The 16,051-nt window shown below is 47.3% G+C and overlaps 1 long non-coding RNA gene across 1 annotated transcript in view; it reads right to left on the reverse strand.

The window, feature by feature from the left end:
• Positions 1-16,051, reverse strand: part of LOC144785340 (uncharacterized) — a 4,610,862-nt gene that overhangs the window by 3,354,118 nt on the left and 1,240,693 nt on the right. The window lies entirely within an intron of this gene.

Below are 16,051 nucleotides of genomic sequence, written 5' to 3' on the forward strand. Positions count from 1 at the left end.
ATAAAAGGGATTAGCACACCCTGACTACAACTCACTAGTAAGGTACAGTAGGGAAACACTTAGTGTAGGTAGGTGCATCACTTACAGCACACTAGAGTCATGTCTGACACAGGAAAAGCCTCAGGGTCTGCTCCTGTGACAGTTGACCTTATCAAGGCAACTTCCAGCTATGACAAGCTAACCCACAAAGACTTGGTTGCCTTGTGCATCTCAAGAGGGTTAAAAAGGGCAGAAGTCCCACAGTCCTTCCCTGATAGCCATTCTAGAACAGGATGACTTAGAAAAGGCGAATGCAGTTCCCTTAGAGTCAGGAGATGGAGTGAACCCCCCTGTAACTGATACCCCTCCAGAGGAAGAAGAAGAGGAGGAAGAGGAGGAGGAGGAGGACTCAGATGTAGAGGACCCAGAAAAACAGGATCAGAGGGGTAGCCAGGTCCTAGTTGCCAGGCTTAACCAGGCCAACTTAGACCTACTGGGAAATGGAGAGGGCCAGCACCTCCCCAGATCCCACCATGTCATTCTCCCAGGCAACAGAAGAATGAGATCTCCCTCAGGGGACTCTCATATTTCTAGTGCCTCAAGAGAATCTCAGAGAGGTATGACTGCCTCTCAGAAGATAGAGCATAGGGCCAGAATGAGGGCTGTCAAACTCCAAATAGAGAGGGAGGAGGTAGCCTTGGCTCAAGCTAGTCTTGCCTTGGCAAGAGAACAGAAAATGTGTGGCTTAGATGCCACTGGTGGCAGCAATATTCCTAAAGAGGAACCCAGGTCCTATGATAGTAGAAACCTGACAAAGATTGTGCCCCCCTACAAGGAAGGGGATGACATCCACAAGTGGATAACTGCTCTTGAGAGAGCCTGCATGGTACAGCAGGTTCCTGAGGAACAGTGGGCAGCAATCTTATGGTACTCCTTTTCAGAGAAAGGGAGAGATAAGCTCCTCACTGTTAGACATGAGGATGCAAACAATTACAAAGTCCTGAGAAGTGTCCTAATAGATGGGTTTGGCTTAACCACTGAACAGTACAGGTTGAAGTTCAGAGACACCCAGAAGACACAGACACAGGACTGGACTGATTTTGTAGATTGTGCTACTAAGGCTCTGGAGGGTTGGCTAAATGGCAGCAAAGTACATGACTTCACAGGATTGTATAATTTGATTATGAGGGAGCAGATCCTAAGTAATTGTCAGAACCAGCTCTTACACCAGCACCTGGTGGACTCAGATTTGACCTCTCCCCAAGAATTGGGAAAGAGGGCAGATAAATGGGTCAGAACCAGGATTAGGCCTAAGAATCAGGACAGTAACCAGAAGAAGGAGTCTACCAAGCCTCAAGATAAGGGTGGGGATAAAAGTAAAGAAAATACTTCCCCAGGGCCCCAAAACTCCAAGAATGGGGGTGGGTCCCAAGACACTTCCTCAACAGAGAAAAAGCCCTATTGCCATGTCTGTAAGCAGGTTGGGCATTACAAAACAGACAACTGTTGTCCCAAGAATGGCAATAAAGAAAATATACCTCCAAAGCCAGCTCCAACACCTCCTGTTACTGTCAGCAGTAATCCCCCAGGAAGTGGGAGCACACCCAGGAATCTGGGTGGGTTTACTTTTGGAGCCCAGGAGGACCCTGGCCTATCCAGGTCCCCATCCCCAAATAATCTTGTTTATGAGACTGGCATGGGGTTTGCCAACTTCTCTGATTGCCCAAATACTTTGAGCAAATATAGACAAGAACCCATCATCAATGGTTTGAAAGTTGAAGCTTTTAGAGACACAGGGGCTAGCATCACCATGGTGGCTGACTGCATAGTCCCCTCTAAGCAACTTTTACCAGGTGCCACATACCAGGTAACAAACATTGATGGAATCCAAACAAATCATCCCATGGCAGTAGTAAGTCTCAGCTGGGGAGGTGTCACTGGCCCAAAGAGGGTGGCAGTGTCACCAAACTTGCCTGTAGACTGCCGCCTACTTGGTAATGATTTGGAAATCTCAGCCTGGGCTGAGGTTGAACAGGAAACCCATTCTAGAATGGTAAATTCCAATGGAAAGGTTAGTGGGGCTGTGATGGCTACAGCCCCAATTCAAGATGTCCTTCCTGAAAAGGTTGGTAGGGCTGAGAAACTCTCTGCCCCATCTTTAGCAAAAGCTCTTCCTGAACAGAATAGCAAAGCTGTTATGATAACAGCAGAAACCCAAACTGAGTCTCCTCCTGAAAAGGTTGGTGGGGCTGTGATGGCCACAGCCCAAACTCAAACTGATATGTGTGTTGTGAAGCCTGAAATGATGGATAACTCCACACAAACTGAGAGCATGGAGGAGGAAGAGAAATCTCCCCCTCACCAGACTTTAGGACAGGATCAGCCTCCTCAGGGAACTGATCTTACCCCTGATGAAGGAACTGCCCCAGAAGTGGTTGGGCCTAGCCTGACAGAACCTCTGATGTCAGTGGACCCTTCTCAGGTGGGACCCAGTCTGGAGCAGGTAACCTGCCCCTCTCTCCCTTGCCTTAGCCAGCCCAGGGCTGCAGAGGACAAGAAGGACAGTGAAACCCAGAGGGCCCCCTGTCAAATAAAGCACCCCCATCAACAGATTAGGGGCACCGAAACTAGTAGCCCTAGTGAGGTGAAAACTTTAAAAAACTCCTGAGGGAGCCCCCTTAAAAACAGTTAGGGACCTCCCACAGATGGATTCTGTTGGGCACAGCCAAACCTGGGACCCAAAGGGCCCAAACCTGAACTGTCCCTCCAGCAAGCCAAACAGAGGGACCCAGCCTCCAGCTTTAGGTAGCCAGAGGTTGACCCTGAGAGCACAGTGCAACTCAGTTAAAGAAAGAAAGGCACACATGGTGGAAGATAATTGGAGGAAGCTGAGCCCTAAATTAGTGGAGCCCCACTTCAATACTCCATATCCAAACCAGCCTTTAACTTTGCATAAACACACCCAAGGTAGTGATTCCCTATGGTGGAGACCCTCTAATACCCCAAGGGTGAGGGACTGCTTAGTGGACCATGAGACAGGGGGTACACATGCTAGTGCAGGTACTTCCTTATATGGCCACTCAGGCAATATAGGCTTACCTGGCCAAGGATAGCCTTATCTCCTTTCGTTTGGGGGGGGGGGGTTGTGTAGGAAGGTGGCTACCTGACTATGGTTACCCCAGATTTTTTTTGCCTTGTGTTTAGCTGGTTTTTGACTTAGTTGACCTGGTTCCCTGCTAATCAGGGCCCCAGGCCATCTGCTCTCTCTGTAAAATGGATTCCATGTACCTTAGGTACATACCACAATTGGAAATGGACTCCTTGTCAGCCCCTGTATAATGCACTATAGGTGCCCAGGGCATAGGGGCCACCAAGGCCTACCAGGGGCTGCAGCATATCTTTTGCCACCCCTGGCTGGTTCTTAAATTGACACAACTGGCTGATCACTCAGCTGGGGTAAGGTGGTGTAATCACCCCTTACTTAGATATAGTATACCTATATCTAAACCTATATCTGGACACATATTAACCTGTGAGCCACTCCTATGGAAGGCCTCATCAATCCTGGAGGCAGAGTGCGTGGTTTAATGTGAGATGGAGCTCTAGCATGAGCTGAGCCTGTCTGCAGCTGTCGGGAACAACTCCCTAAGCTGTTTCAGGATAATGCCATACCATATACTCTTAAGTGCATTATAATCCTCGCGGTTATATAGCAACTTTGGTTTGGCTTTATCAAAACATGTCGTGTAAGGTGTCATACGATTTGGAATACTATCCCCTCGCCAGTTCTGGCGATGGGGATAGCATTCCACCCCTCTAGAGGGGTAAGACATGTTACTTTACTTAAATGCGGTTAATTTCTAAAAGGACCTTGGATCCACAAAATGGATGCCTCTGCCACAGACACGAGTCTGACCCCCTGAAGCTGACCAAAACTCAGCCAAAGGGGCCTGGACAAAGGGTTTCCTGTCGCAGGGAGGTGTTACCACCCCCCAGACAGGAGATAGTGGATTGTAGCAGGGAGGTTTGAAAGAAACCAGACACTGCTTGGGGCGCACAAGGCTGCCCCTTGCATAATCCGGCCAAACCGGTTCTGGGGCACTCCAGCCCTCGTGCCAGGGCGGCCTGGATCAAAGGAAGGGGGTGTATCCACCCACTTCCTGGGTCCCACCCATAGGAGGGGACCTAGCAGGTAATCCAGCCCCCAAAATTAGTATAAGACTGGGAGCAGTGCCAATGCACTTCAGATTATCCTGAAGAAACATAAGAAACGAAATTCTGGACCCTTCGACATCCTACTCGACGTAGAATCCCGAAGAATCTCCCTTGTGGTCAATGAGTGACCACCCTGTGCAAACAGGCACCATCCAGCCATCGACGTCTGCTTTGTCGCAGTTCCCGCCGGAACTTGAGCGACAGAGATCGACGAGATCAAGCTTGCCTGCCCTCCAACAGCCCGATCCACAGTCCCTGCAGAGCTGAGACCCGTGGAGGCGACCGGAAGCGTGGGGCACACCATCTTGGAAAGACCACGAGACGCTGACCGTGCAGCCCACGAGTGACCCTCGAAGCTGTACACCGGGGTTTGAGAAGCCCCAACCCTGAGCCACTCTTGCACCGAAGCTCACCCCTCTACACTCACCGAGTGCTGCGTGGGGCCCTTCTGCTACTTTTGGCTCAACGCGTTGGCCCGGTCACTTGCCAGCCGGCTAGTGGCCCCTGTGCCGACGAAACCTGAAAATCGACTTGCGATTCTGGTTGCTCCAGACTTGCACCCGCTCCCCTGAAAAGGAGCCCCCACTCTGACCCTCCTGGTTCGAGTGAGAAGCAATCTCCCGGTTCCGCGTGGATTGCTCTTGCCAAGTGTTGTTTGCTCCAAACTTGAAGCCGACTGCACCGACGGTGAGAACCCTCGTGGGACAGATCGTGACCCGCTCCTGGACGTCGCAGATGCCCCAGAGCCCACGTGACAGCGGAGAGAAGCTCCTCGACGACCACCTGATTGCGCCCGACATTGCCTGGTTCCGTCCTGGTTCCACCCTGGTCACTGCTGAGTGACCCAGACTCTGTCCCCTCTGCTTTCAGGTACTTTTCGACTTGAGTCCACCCTTGGACTCCACCGGACACTTCTCTTTCACCCCGCCTGCAGCCCTTTCAGCTTCAAGCACCAAGAGCCTGCATGACGAAACCCGACTCAACTTCGACCCTGTGCACCCGCTTCCTGTGGGTAAGGTAACTTTGCTCCGCCATTGTTCCCACACTGGTACACATCTCTAGGGTCTGTGTCTTAAGTTTTGTTCCTCTAGGTTCAGCGGAAGTGTCCTTAAACTTTAACTTTACAACTTTTACGCACCATTGGTTAACATTGGTGCATGCGTGCGCTTTCCGCACTGCACCCGAATCCCGTGGGCCTTTCCCGACTTCAGCATTGCTTGTCCCGACTGCTCCCAGCGATTCCCTAGGCCCTAGGCCTAACCACTGTTCGATTGGTATCTCTTATACCACTTGTTTAGTATATGGTCTGAGTGGCCCCTCGCCTCATCCATATTTGTGCAACTTTGTATGTTATACTGTGCTTTTGATTTAACGCTTGTGCCCCTTTATTCATAAAGAGTACTGGGGATTGTTTTTAGTAATAAACACATATGTTTTTATAATATATACTTGTGTGGTGTCCTTTCATTTGATATTACAGGATTGTATGTGCTAAAACAGCTCGCTTAACACGACCTCTTAAGTTAAGCCTTTAGGCTGCTTAGTCCATGCTACCCCTAGGATAGCTTGTCTAATAAGGTTGACTTACAACCAGACACCATAAGGGATTGTTTGGTCTGATAACAGGTGGTTCCAGAATTGGAAACATCACCTATCAGGCCAACTTCTCACAGATACCATCTCCCACAGTATTTTAGAACAACTATGGAAGCAGGGGAACGGGCTTAGACTGGCTTAGAAGCTACCTAACAGACGGAACTTCCACCATACAACTAGGCACATTGGCCTCTTGCAGTCAGTTTGTAGACAAGGCAGTCTCGCAGGGATCTATTCTAAGCCCCATGCTTTTCAATCTTTATGTGGCTCATCTGGTCAAAATGATTACATCCTATAGGTTTGAAGTAGTGTCATACGCTGCTGACACTCAGCTATTATTCACTCTTGGTCCTAATCCAACAGGTACCAGGTTCAGATTCAAAAAGTACATGACTCACATTAACATCTGGATGCAAACTAACCACCTTCAGCTTAATGCATGTAAGACTGAGGTCATTCTATTTGGTAAGGCTCATGAGTTCTGGTCCAACTACTGGTGGCCTGAGAGCCTTGGCCCTTGTCCATCTCCCAAAGTCATGGTATGTAACCTTGGTGTGAAGATTGACAATAAGCTGGCAACAAAAGACCATGTAAACTATATATTTAGCACTTGGCTAATGCAAAGCTTATGTAAGATCTTCTTAGATAGCATAGAAGATATTGTGAGCGGACTAGCTCTCAGCTTCGCCAATTTCACCCCACTAGGAAACTTTAATAGTCACCTAGATGTACAAAGTGATCCAGGGGCAATGCTTTTCCGAAAAACCATGGCCACACGTGGCCTACAACAGAACATACTTACCCCTAGCAATATCGCTGGTGGTACCCTGGATGGTATCTACTCAAACCTCATGACCTCACAGTTAAAGACCCAGTTAGCCTCACCTAGTCTAACCGTAAGCTTATACATCTAGAAATATGGTATGAGAATACGATAAAGCACTTAGGCCACATACCCATCACCCAAAAGCCTAAACCCAGGTGGCATGATATGGCAGTCCATCCTGATCTTAATCCAGTAGCCTCAATATGCACGTCTAGACTATTGAGGAACCCAACGGAAGACAACAAACGTTTACATTGTGGATATCCACCTTGAGGGATGGCTATGCATCCTCCGGTTCTCAAAAGAACCGCATGTTTAAGAAACCCTCTGCCCCCTGTTATACCCAAAATCTGAAAGAAATGCACAACCACTGTAGGAAATTGGAATGCAGATGGTGACTAAAATACAATCAGATCGAGCACACTAAATTCAAGGCCGCCCTTAAAAATTACCATCAAAGCATAAAAACCACCAAGAAATCCCATTTCACTGAAATACTATAACTACCTAACTTTAATAAAACACATATCTTTATGATAGTTAGCTCCTTCCTAAGCCCCAAATCATTAAAGAAGAGATTCTTCTGTCACAACCTCTCTGCGACAGCATAGCGTATTTTTTATAAAAAGACTTCCCTTGTCCCTCTGTCCTTTCCACACACACCAAGATCGTTTCTGAAATCAACAGACCTCCCCTTCAAGTTTCCAAAATATTAGTCTAGACCAAACACGTCAGGTTACTCTGCTGTTAATACCGGGTCACCTTTTGACCCCTGTCCCCCCTTAATTTTAAATGCCTCCCTATCCTTAGCGGAAGTTCTCAACGAGTGGAAACTCGCAGCAGAAAACCTCTGCAAAAGAAACAACTTGCCGACCCCACCACCCTCACTAACCTCCATCCTATCTCTCTACTATCCCGTTTAAGTAGGATCCCAGAAAAATTAGTCAATTTACAACTTATGACCTACCTGGAAGGAGCAAATATCCTACACCTAAATCAATCTGGTTTAGGCCACAACATTCCACGGAATCAGCCCTCCTGTACATGGCTGAATCCCTTAAAGTCGCCATGGACCAGGGGAGGACCTTTCAGCAGCTTTCGATACGGTTTCACATGACATCCTCCTGGACCACCTCGAATCCTATGATATTACTCATCTTGCCCTGGCTTGGTTAAAATCGTTCCTTCAAAACCGTAGACAAGTCATCACCCTTGGACAATACCAGTCAGCAGAAAAGCCTCTTCTCTCTGGGCTCCCACAAGGGTCTATTCTAAGTCCAGTTCTTTTGAATATCTATGTGGGCTTATTGATCAACTTGGGATCATCCTTTAACATCGAGACCATCTCACATGCGGAAGATGCACAGCTAATGCTGGTCTTAGACAAACACACCACATTAGCTGAGGAAAACCTCCGTCAGTGTCTCACAGCGTTTTTTCATTGGATGAAAGCCAGTCATCTGAGATGGAACTCCGAAAAAACTGAAATCATGCCATTGGGGAGAGGGAATGATTTCTGCCCCAGTCTAAGGTGGCCGGCCGACACCCCCCTCGGAACACAGTAACGACAGCTAGAAACATGGGCACGTCCATGTCTTTCCACCAGCAATCTCCATCTGTGGTAGGTACTTCCATCTGATCAAATCACTAAAAAAGTTCTTCGATCTCCTCCCCACCTCGGCAAGACAGACAGTTGCAATGGCCTTAATTACATCTAGGATTGACTACTGCAACAGCCTCTATGTAGGAGCTAATAAATCTGTCCTACATAAACTTCAGATGGTTCAACACGCTGCGGCACGGCTTGTACTAAAATGGCCTAGAAAATCATCTGTATCAGCTGCTCTGGAGGCATTTCACTGGATACCGATCCAGAAAAGATTCCTGTTCAAAATCCTGACAATCACTTTTAGAAGCTTCCAATCCATCAATGAAGAGCTTTACACCAGATTCCAAGTCTTGCAGAACATGGCCACTAGACTGGTGCTAAATATTCCATCATGGTCCCCGTCTGCATCCCGTTCGAAAGCTGTTTACTGGCTTCCCATCAGGAACCAAATTTGTTTCAAGATCATCTGTCTGGTACATAAAACCATGTGTGGAAATGGGTTGAGCTACCATGCCAAAGAGTTAACTGGTATTTACCTAAGAGGACCCTCAGGTCAGAAACTAAACATCTCCTTACTCCACTCAGGGTTCGCACCGCAAGGAACGGTGGTAGATCCTTCTCTCATCTAGCCCCTGTCTTCTGGAATTAACTTCCATTGCCGTTTTGTATGACTATTAACCACAAACAGTTTCGAAAGAGGCTTAAAACCTGGATCATGTCACTGCTCTTCTCACCTGTAGGTCGTTTATCTTTTCCTTCACTGATTTTCGCTAGCGCTTTGAGACCCTATTGGGTGATATGTGTGCTTAATAATATCTTATGACTTATGACATATATAACAGATGCAGGGATATTTAAATACATTTACCCTATCTGTATGTGCAGATTTGTGCACGTGACTTATCCACATGGTCTAAAACACAAACTGAATTTGCATGAGCATCAACTGTGCTGCATATGTGCAACTGTATTTATGACCTTTGTCTGCACAAAAGTTATCTGTAGGAGTCCCCAAGGATGAGGCGGGTACAGGCACAGGCTGATTCCCTCATTCACAAGCATAGCATCACAGAGATTGGCCTGAGTGGGCTGGAAAGATGCTCCGCTCAGGTCATGGAGTCCGTGGGGCTGAATGCAGCCGGGCTGGAGAAATCTAAGTGCGCATGTGTGTTTTGGTCAGCCTGAGACAGCCGGCATAACCCATATGCATACTTTGGGAGTGCAGAAGCACTCCTCCTCCCCATACCCTGCCCCTCCCTGCGCCAACTGGCTCGGAGTCGGCAAACGCAAAATAAAACAATGCTAGAACATTGTTTTATTCTTACATTTGCTGGCCATTTTATTTTTTGTTTGCTGGCTCTGAGCCAGGCAGTGGGGCGACGCTCCTCTGCAACTGAGTAGAGGAAGACAAACGGCACACTGGAGAAAAACATTTGCTCTCTTATTCATTGTGTTCCACTGTACACTAACCCAGCTTTGGGCTACTTCAATTAATTCCTACCCTAAATGGGGGTAGAATTGTTTGAGGGACGAACCTGTAAGGCAAGACTTAGGAACTCCCTAAATAAATCACATGGAGTTCCAGCGGGCAGTTGACATAGATAGACCCATTTCCCTTCCTCTTGCGGCATACCAAAGTAGTGAGGTAAATAAAGAACTAGTGAGGCTAGGTAGTTGACAAAACCTGTGGCGGGCTTCTTACAATTATTTCACCCCTGCTGCTCCTGTGACACTGAGGGGGAGCATGACATGTCACAGGAGGCCCTGATACCGAGGAGGTGAGGGAGCCCTGTCCGGCCACCTTCCACTGGCCATGTTAGATCTTTTGCCACAAGCACTGCCCCTAACTCAGGCCTTCCACTTTCTCTCCGAGTGTCACCTTTCAACAATGGCCAGCCCCCGTTTTCACAAGCCGTGAGTGCATTGAGTTGCTAGGATGGAAGTAGAGGAGGCCTGTTGATGCATCTGGGCCCTACTGGAGCTGCAAGTGGAATGACTTGTCAATGAAGTAACCAGTGCTTCATTATTTGTAAATAAATAAGTGTCAGAAGGTCACTGCTACTGGCACCACACCATGCCCTTACCAGCACTGCCAGTGACAGCACCAACACAACTACCAACCATCTTACATATTCAAATGTGATATTTTAGACTATTCCAGACCCCCAAAGCTATACAAATTGCTTGGGCGACAGGTATTAGTAATTTTTAATGTATATAAACTAATAAACAACTGTTATTGTGCTAATCTCTAAATAAGACAAACAGTGCCGCAATGTGGCAGCCTGTCATAAGTGCCAATGTTGACAATTAAGTTCCAGTGTCGAGCATCGGAAACCACAGGCACAAATTAAGCCCTGGATGTAAGTCACTGGAACGACACCACTCTTGCCAGTCTTACTTGCAGCTCCCCCCTGACTGCTCCCCATATGTGCCCATTTTGACTGGAGTCCCGCCTCCTCGCTATTCCGGGAGGAATCAGCCTCGCAGCTCAAACAGTTTGCCATTGCCTGACCCAGCACTCTGGCATCAAAATTGCTGAGTAGAATAATATTTTGCTTGTAAGGAGGGTGGGTGGGTAGGCCCCCGGACGGAGCATGTAGATGGGGATTGTATTGTTATTAATTGTAAAAAAGAAAATAACATTTATTGTTTAATTCACTGTGGAACGGGGTCACATCTCGGGAGCTGATATTAATATTGTCCCTTTAGGCTTCTTTTACAAACCTGTCCCACCTAGCCAGGAGACTGCGCATAGGCCTGCTATAGGAAGGGCCGAGGCACAAGCCAGATTTTCTGTTTCCACCTCAAACAGATTGTTCCCTCTTTCAGGTTTAGATAGCATCGATTAATGCCCAACCCCATCTGTCGATGACAGTGTACTCATCGCAGAAGGTAATGTGGCAGTGGATGTACCTTCCTCCTACCCCCCCCCCCCCTGGTTATTAATGTATCTGTTGGTCCTTTTCCTGTATCTTTTGAAGCCCTTGGTATTTCTTCTCCCAGAACCCTGTTCGCAACCTCTACTCCCCCCACCCAAGTTTGTGTATTGGAATCTTGCTGGAATAGTGACCTAACTACCCTGTCAAGTTTGGTGTCAGTTCATTGAAAGGTTTGCCATTCGTCTTTTCCAGGAGATTTGGTCCTTGTCCCCTCAATTTCATTCTGGTTATGCCAACTTCACTCAGGCTGCAATTTCTTTAGAGAAGGGTTGAGTGTCTTGGGGGCTAGCAACTTGGATAAAAAACACTTTGCCTTGTGTGACCAAAGTGATCGATCTGGGTTCCCCAGACGTATTGGGTGTTAGACTGCAGTTCCCATCTGTTGTTTCTATTACATTTATAATGTTTATTGCGGGCACAGGGTAGCAAAGCTGAACTGCCTACTACTGACCTGATAAATTCTCAATTGTCGTGTCTTCCAGGTGGTTATTATAATATTGTGCAAGGTGATTTTAACAGTACACTTGAGTCACTCTGTACTAACTTTGAAGCCCTTGCTGATGATGAGGATAGTATCTGGACAGTTCCTGTGCTTTCATCAGCGATATCCACAATACTATGTTTCCTCCCTTGGAAATCTGTTCTTGGTGGAGTCCAGGTCCATTCCTAAAAGGAATATTGTGGCTTCCTGGTAGTCTTAAGTTGTGCAGAATTGCACGGCTTACACTTTCTAATACTATTCAAGTTGGGTCTAGGAACCAGATTCAAGAGGCCAGGGCCTCTTACAAAGCTGCAAAATCAAGTGCTAAAAAAGACTGGGAGTATGCGAGTGGGACGCCATGTTATGTGCTATCAAAAGAAAGGACCATCGCTCCTCTTGGCATATTCTAGCAAATGGTGGTCCAGACAATCATTCCCCAATTGACAGCATTATCTCTGCTGCCTGGATTGAACACTTTTCAAACAGTATTAATACACTACAGGATTGGAATACTTTGAGACTAGGACCATTGGACTGTTGGTTACAGGTGAGGATTGCTTTGCTGGCAGTGCCTCCCCAGTAACCTCTAAAATTTGGATCTGAAGTCCAAGAACCCAGCAGCATTTCTATTGACGAAGTCAATAAAGTTTAGATTGAGTTACCCCTAATAAAACACCTAACTTGATCAGGTCCCTGTGAATCTCTTTAAGGCTGAAAAGGATATCTGGTGCCCTTACCTTGCACTATTTTGTAATGCCATAATGACAGGGGCTTCTATACCCCCAACATGGGCTGGGACAGAGATTATTCTGATCCTTAAAAAGGATTGTAGATCTCTTCCACGCAATTACAGGACCATTAGCCTCATTGATAGTTCACAAACAATTGTTCAGCTGGATCTTACTGGATATGCTGCCCCTTTGGCTAGATGAGGTGGGTATGTTGTCTCTATTACAAGCAGGATTTAGAGATGATATTACCATCATTGACCAGGTGTTTCAACTCCAAATGTTTATTGAAAATATGTTACGCTGGAGGGTGGTCACTTACATGTAATCTTTGTGGTTCTAAGGTCTGCTTTCGATCCTGTACCCAGAGATTCTTTGTGGAAACTGCTGGCGGATATACGGGGTTACAAAATATCTCTTGGATGTCATCATTAGGCTCCATACTAATAGCTTTGCCCAGGTTAGACAGGATCCCCATGGTGAACTGACACCCCTGTTCCAGTTAATCAGGCATGAGGTAAGGGTGTGTGCTTGCCTCAACCTTATTTCTTCTATACATCAGTGACTTGGTTTCCCAGCTTGAGCAGTGTGAGAATGATGGCCCAAGTCTAGCCAAAGGCAGGGTTCCGTCCCTTCTGTTTCTGGATTATACAAACTTGATATCAAAATCACCTATGGGGATCTGAAAGCTTCTGGAACAGTTTTGGATATTCTGCAAGCAGACGGACCTGGAAATCATTATCAATAAAACAAGGTATATGGTATTCAATCCAAGCCCATCATCTTGATCCAATCCAACTTAATGGAGTCCTTTTGGAGTGAGTACACGTATCAGAATATCTAGGGGTTAGGCACACCAAGCAGTTTGATAGGTAACCTCACATTCAGAGGTGCTGACTCAAACTAGAACAATATACGGGGGGCATTGTGAGGACCCAGTGACACTCCATATTCGGCTCTAAATCCCCAGCCCTTCAAATGTATAATCTCCAATCACTGGGAGAAATCCTTGACAGCGGGGAACTCGGGGGCCATAATAATGGAAGTGGCTTAGAGATAGTAGAAAATTGCTTCATGGGACTCCTTAGTAATCTGCCTTTTTATGTCCTGCTAATTTTTTTACGGCTTGATCTTGGACTCGGATGTTTTGCTGATAAAGCAGGTCTTAGACCGCCTACTGCATTGGCATAGACTTTGAGTGACCCCAGAGCTTCTGCCATTCCGTGGAGGTCTGAACGATGTATTGGGGCTCCCGGGGTTTCTTACATACCCTGGTTCAAGTTTCTAAAGAACCACCTATTGTCTACCCCAGTGGATACTCCTGGGGTTTCTAAAGGAAAACTTAATGTGTGTGTGGTGTGATCGCTGATAGTCCTGAGGCGGAAGCCGGGACTTTAGATTTAAAACTAGTTGCCTGATTGAAAAAGCTATTATTCGTCCTCAACCTGCACATTGACATTTTTAAAATTGCACATTGTAAGAGCTAAAACAATCTTCACTTATGCTGTAAAATTTCCGCTGTGTCATAGCGGATCCTGTTCCCCCCTTGAGGACTTGACAGAGCTCCCGGGCCATTTCTGCCCGCATTACTACTTCCGGACCCGCCATCTTGGGTGAGGAGCAGGAGCGAGCAGACTAGTGCTTGGCCCCTCCCGCCCTCACGCCCTCGCCACTACAAAAGAAGCCCGATCTCATACCCCCATTGACTACGAGTGTGTGTGGTGTGATCGCTGATAGTCCTGAGGCGGAAGCCGGGACTTTAGATTTAAAACTTGTTGCCTGATTGAAAAAGCTATTATTCGTCCTCAACCTGCACATTGAAATTTTTTATTGTTTTTAAAATTGCACATTGTAAGAGCTAAAACAATTTGCACTTACGCTGTAAAATTGCCGCTGTGTCATAGCGGATCCTGTTCCCCCCTTGAGGACTTGACAGAGCTCCCGGGCCATTTCTGCCCGCATTACTACTTCCGGACCCGCCATCTTGAGTGAGGAGCAGGAGCAAGCAGACTAGTGCTTGGCCCCTCCCACCCTCACGCCCTCGCCACTACAAAAGAAGCCCGATCTCATACCCCCACTGACTAATAGTGTGTGTGGTGTGATCGCTGATAGTCCTGAGGCGGAAGCCGGGACTTTAGATTTAAAACTTGTTGCCTGATTGAAAAAGCTATTATTCGTCCTCAACCTGCACATTAAAATTTTTAATCGCTTTTAAAATTGCACATTGTAAGAGCTAAAACAATCTGCACTTACGCTGTAAAATTGCCGCTGTGTCATAGCGGATCCTGTTCCCCCCTTGAGGACTTGACAGAGCTCCCGGGCCATTTCTGCCCGCATTACTACTACCGGACCCGCCATCTTGGGTGAGGAGCAGGAGCAAGCAGACTAGTGCCCTCACGCCCTCGCCACTACATAATGGTTCCCTTTCCCAGGAGGCGCAGCGGACGGGCCGGGACCAGGGGCCACGACCACTGGCCAAACAAATACCATCACCTACAGCCCTAGCACCTTACTCCAAATACGAGGCCCTACCACTGCCCACTGCCTCGCATCTTGGAACCCCATCACAAAACACTTTCTCTGCCAACACTGCACATACCAAAGCTGCCCACCAAAACTTCCCCCATCATATCACATGTTCCTCGTAAACTGTAGATCTCTCCCTAAGCATACCCTGGAGATTTCCTTGCTGCTCTCTGATAAAGAACCAGATGCCCTATTCCTTACAGAAACATGGCCACACACAGACTCAGATCCCGATATCATTCAAGCACTTCCCGTGGGATATCAAATTCTCCGGGCTGATCGTTCATCAGGAAAATGCGGCGGCATAGCTGTCATATATAAAAACTGATATACCTGCCGCAGCTCCCCTACTAACCTGTCTAGCTGCGAATAACTCACATTTTCGCTAGACCTCTCTCCTACATGCACCTTCTCAGGGACTCTCGTTTACCGGCCTCCCGGCACCCCAAGCAACTTTATCAACAACCTAGCACCCACAATAGCCAGCGGCGTCTGTAACCTACCGAACTACACCCTGCTGGGTGATCTCAATGTCCATTTAGATGATCCCCAGGATCCTGCAGCTCCCAAATTATTCAACAGTCTTGAGGCACTAGATCTCTCCCAGCGAGTGTTGGAACCCACCCACTCCAAGGGACACCTCCTAGATCCAATTTTCAGAAATTGTACCCACCTTACAGCTAGCTCACCCATTCCTCTCCCATGGTCCGATCACTTCTTGATCCCATTCACCTGGTCACCGTCAGGTTCACGCCCCACTCCACCCCCTGCACCCAGGAGAGACCGTAAGTGGTCAAAACTTAATCCCAACCAGTGGGCATCCACTCTGGAAGCCTCCGTCCCAGTAGGCAACCCTGACCCTGTCGTCAGTAATGACAATTTCAATAAATGGATCACCGATTCTTTAGATTGCATTATCCCACCCAAAGACATTAAACCCAAACAGAGACCAAGAAATGCACCGTGGTACTCCCAGGACCTGCGCAATCTGAAGAAGGAATGCAAAAAACTAGAAAGAAAATGGCGCATTGACTACCTACAAGCAAGCAAAGATGCATACCGGACCGCTTTAAAACACTATAAAAACAGCATAAAAAATGCCCAATCAATTTTCTATGAAAACAAAATAAACGAAGCAGCGTCTAAACC

This window comes from Lissotriton helveticus, chromosome 10, assembly GCF_964261635.1.
Source record: "Lissotriton helveticus chromosome 10, aLisHel1.1, whole genome shotgun sequence".
Taxonomy (NCBI): Eukaryota; Metazoa; Chordata; class Amphibia; order Caudata; family Salamandridae; genus Lissotriton; species Lissotriton helveticus.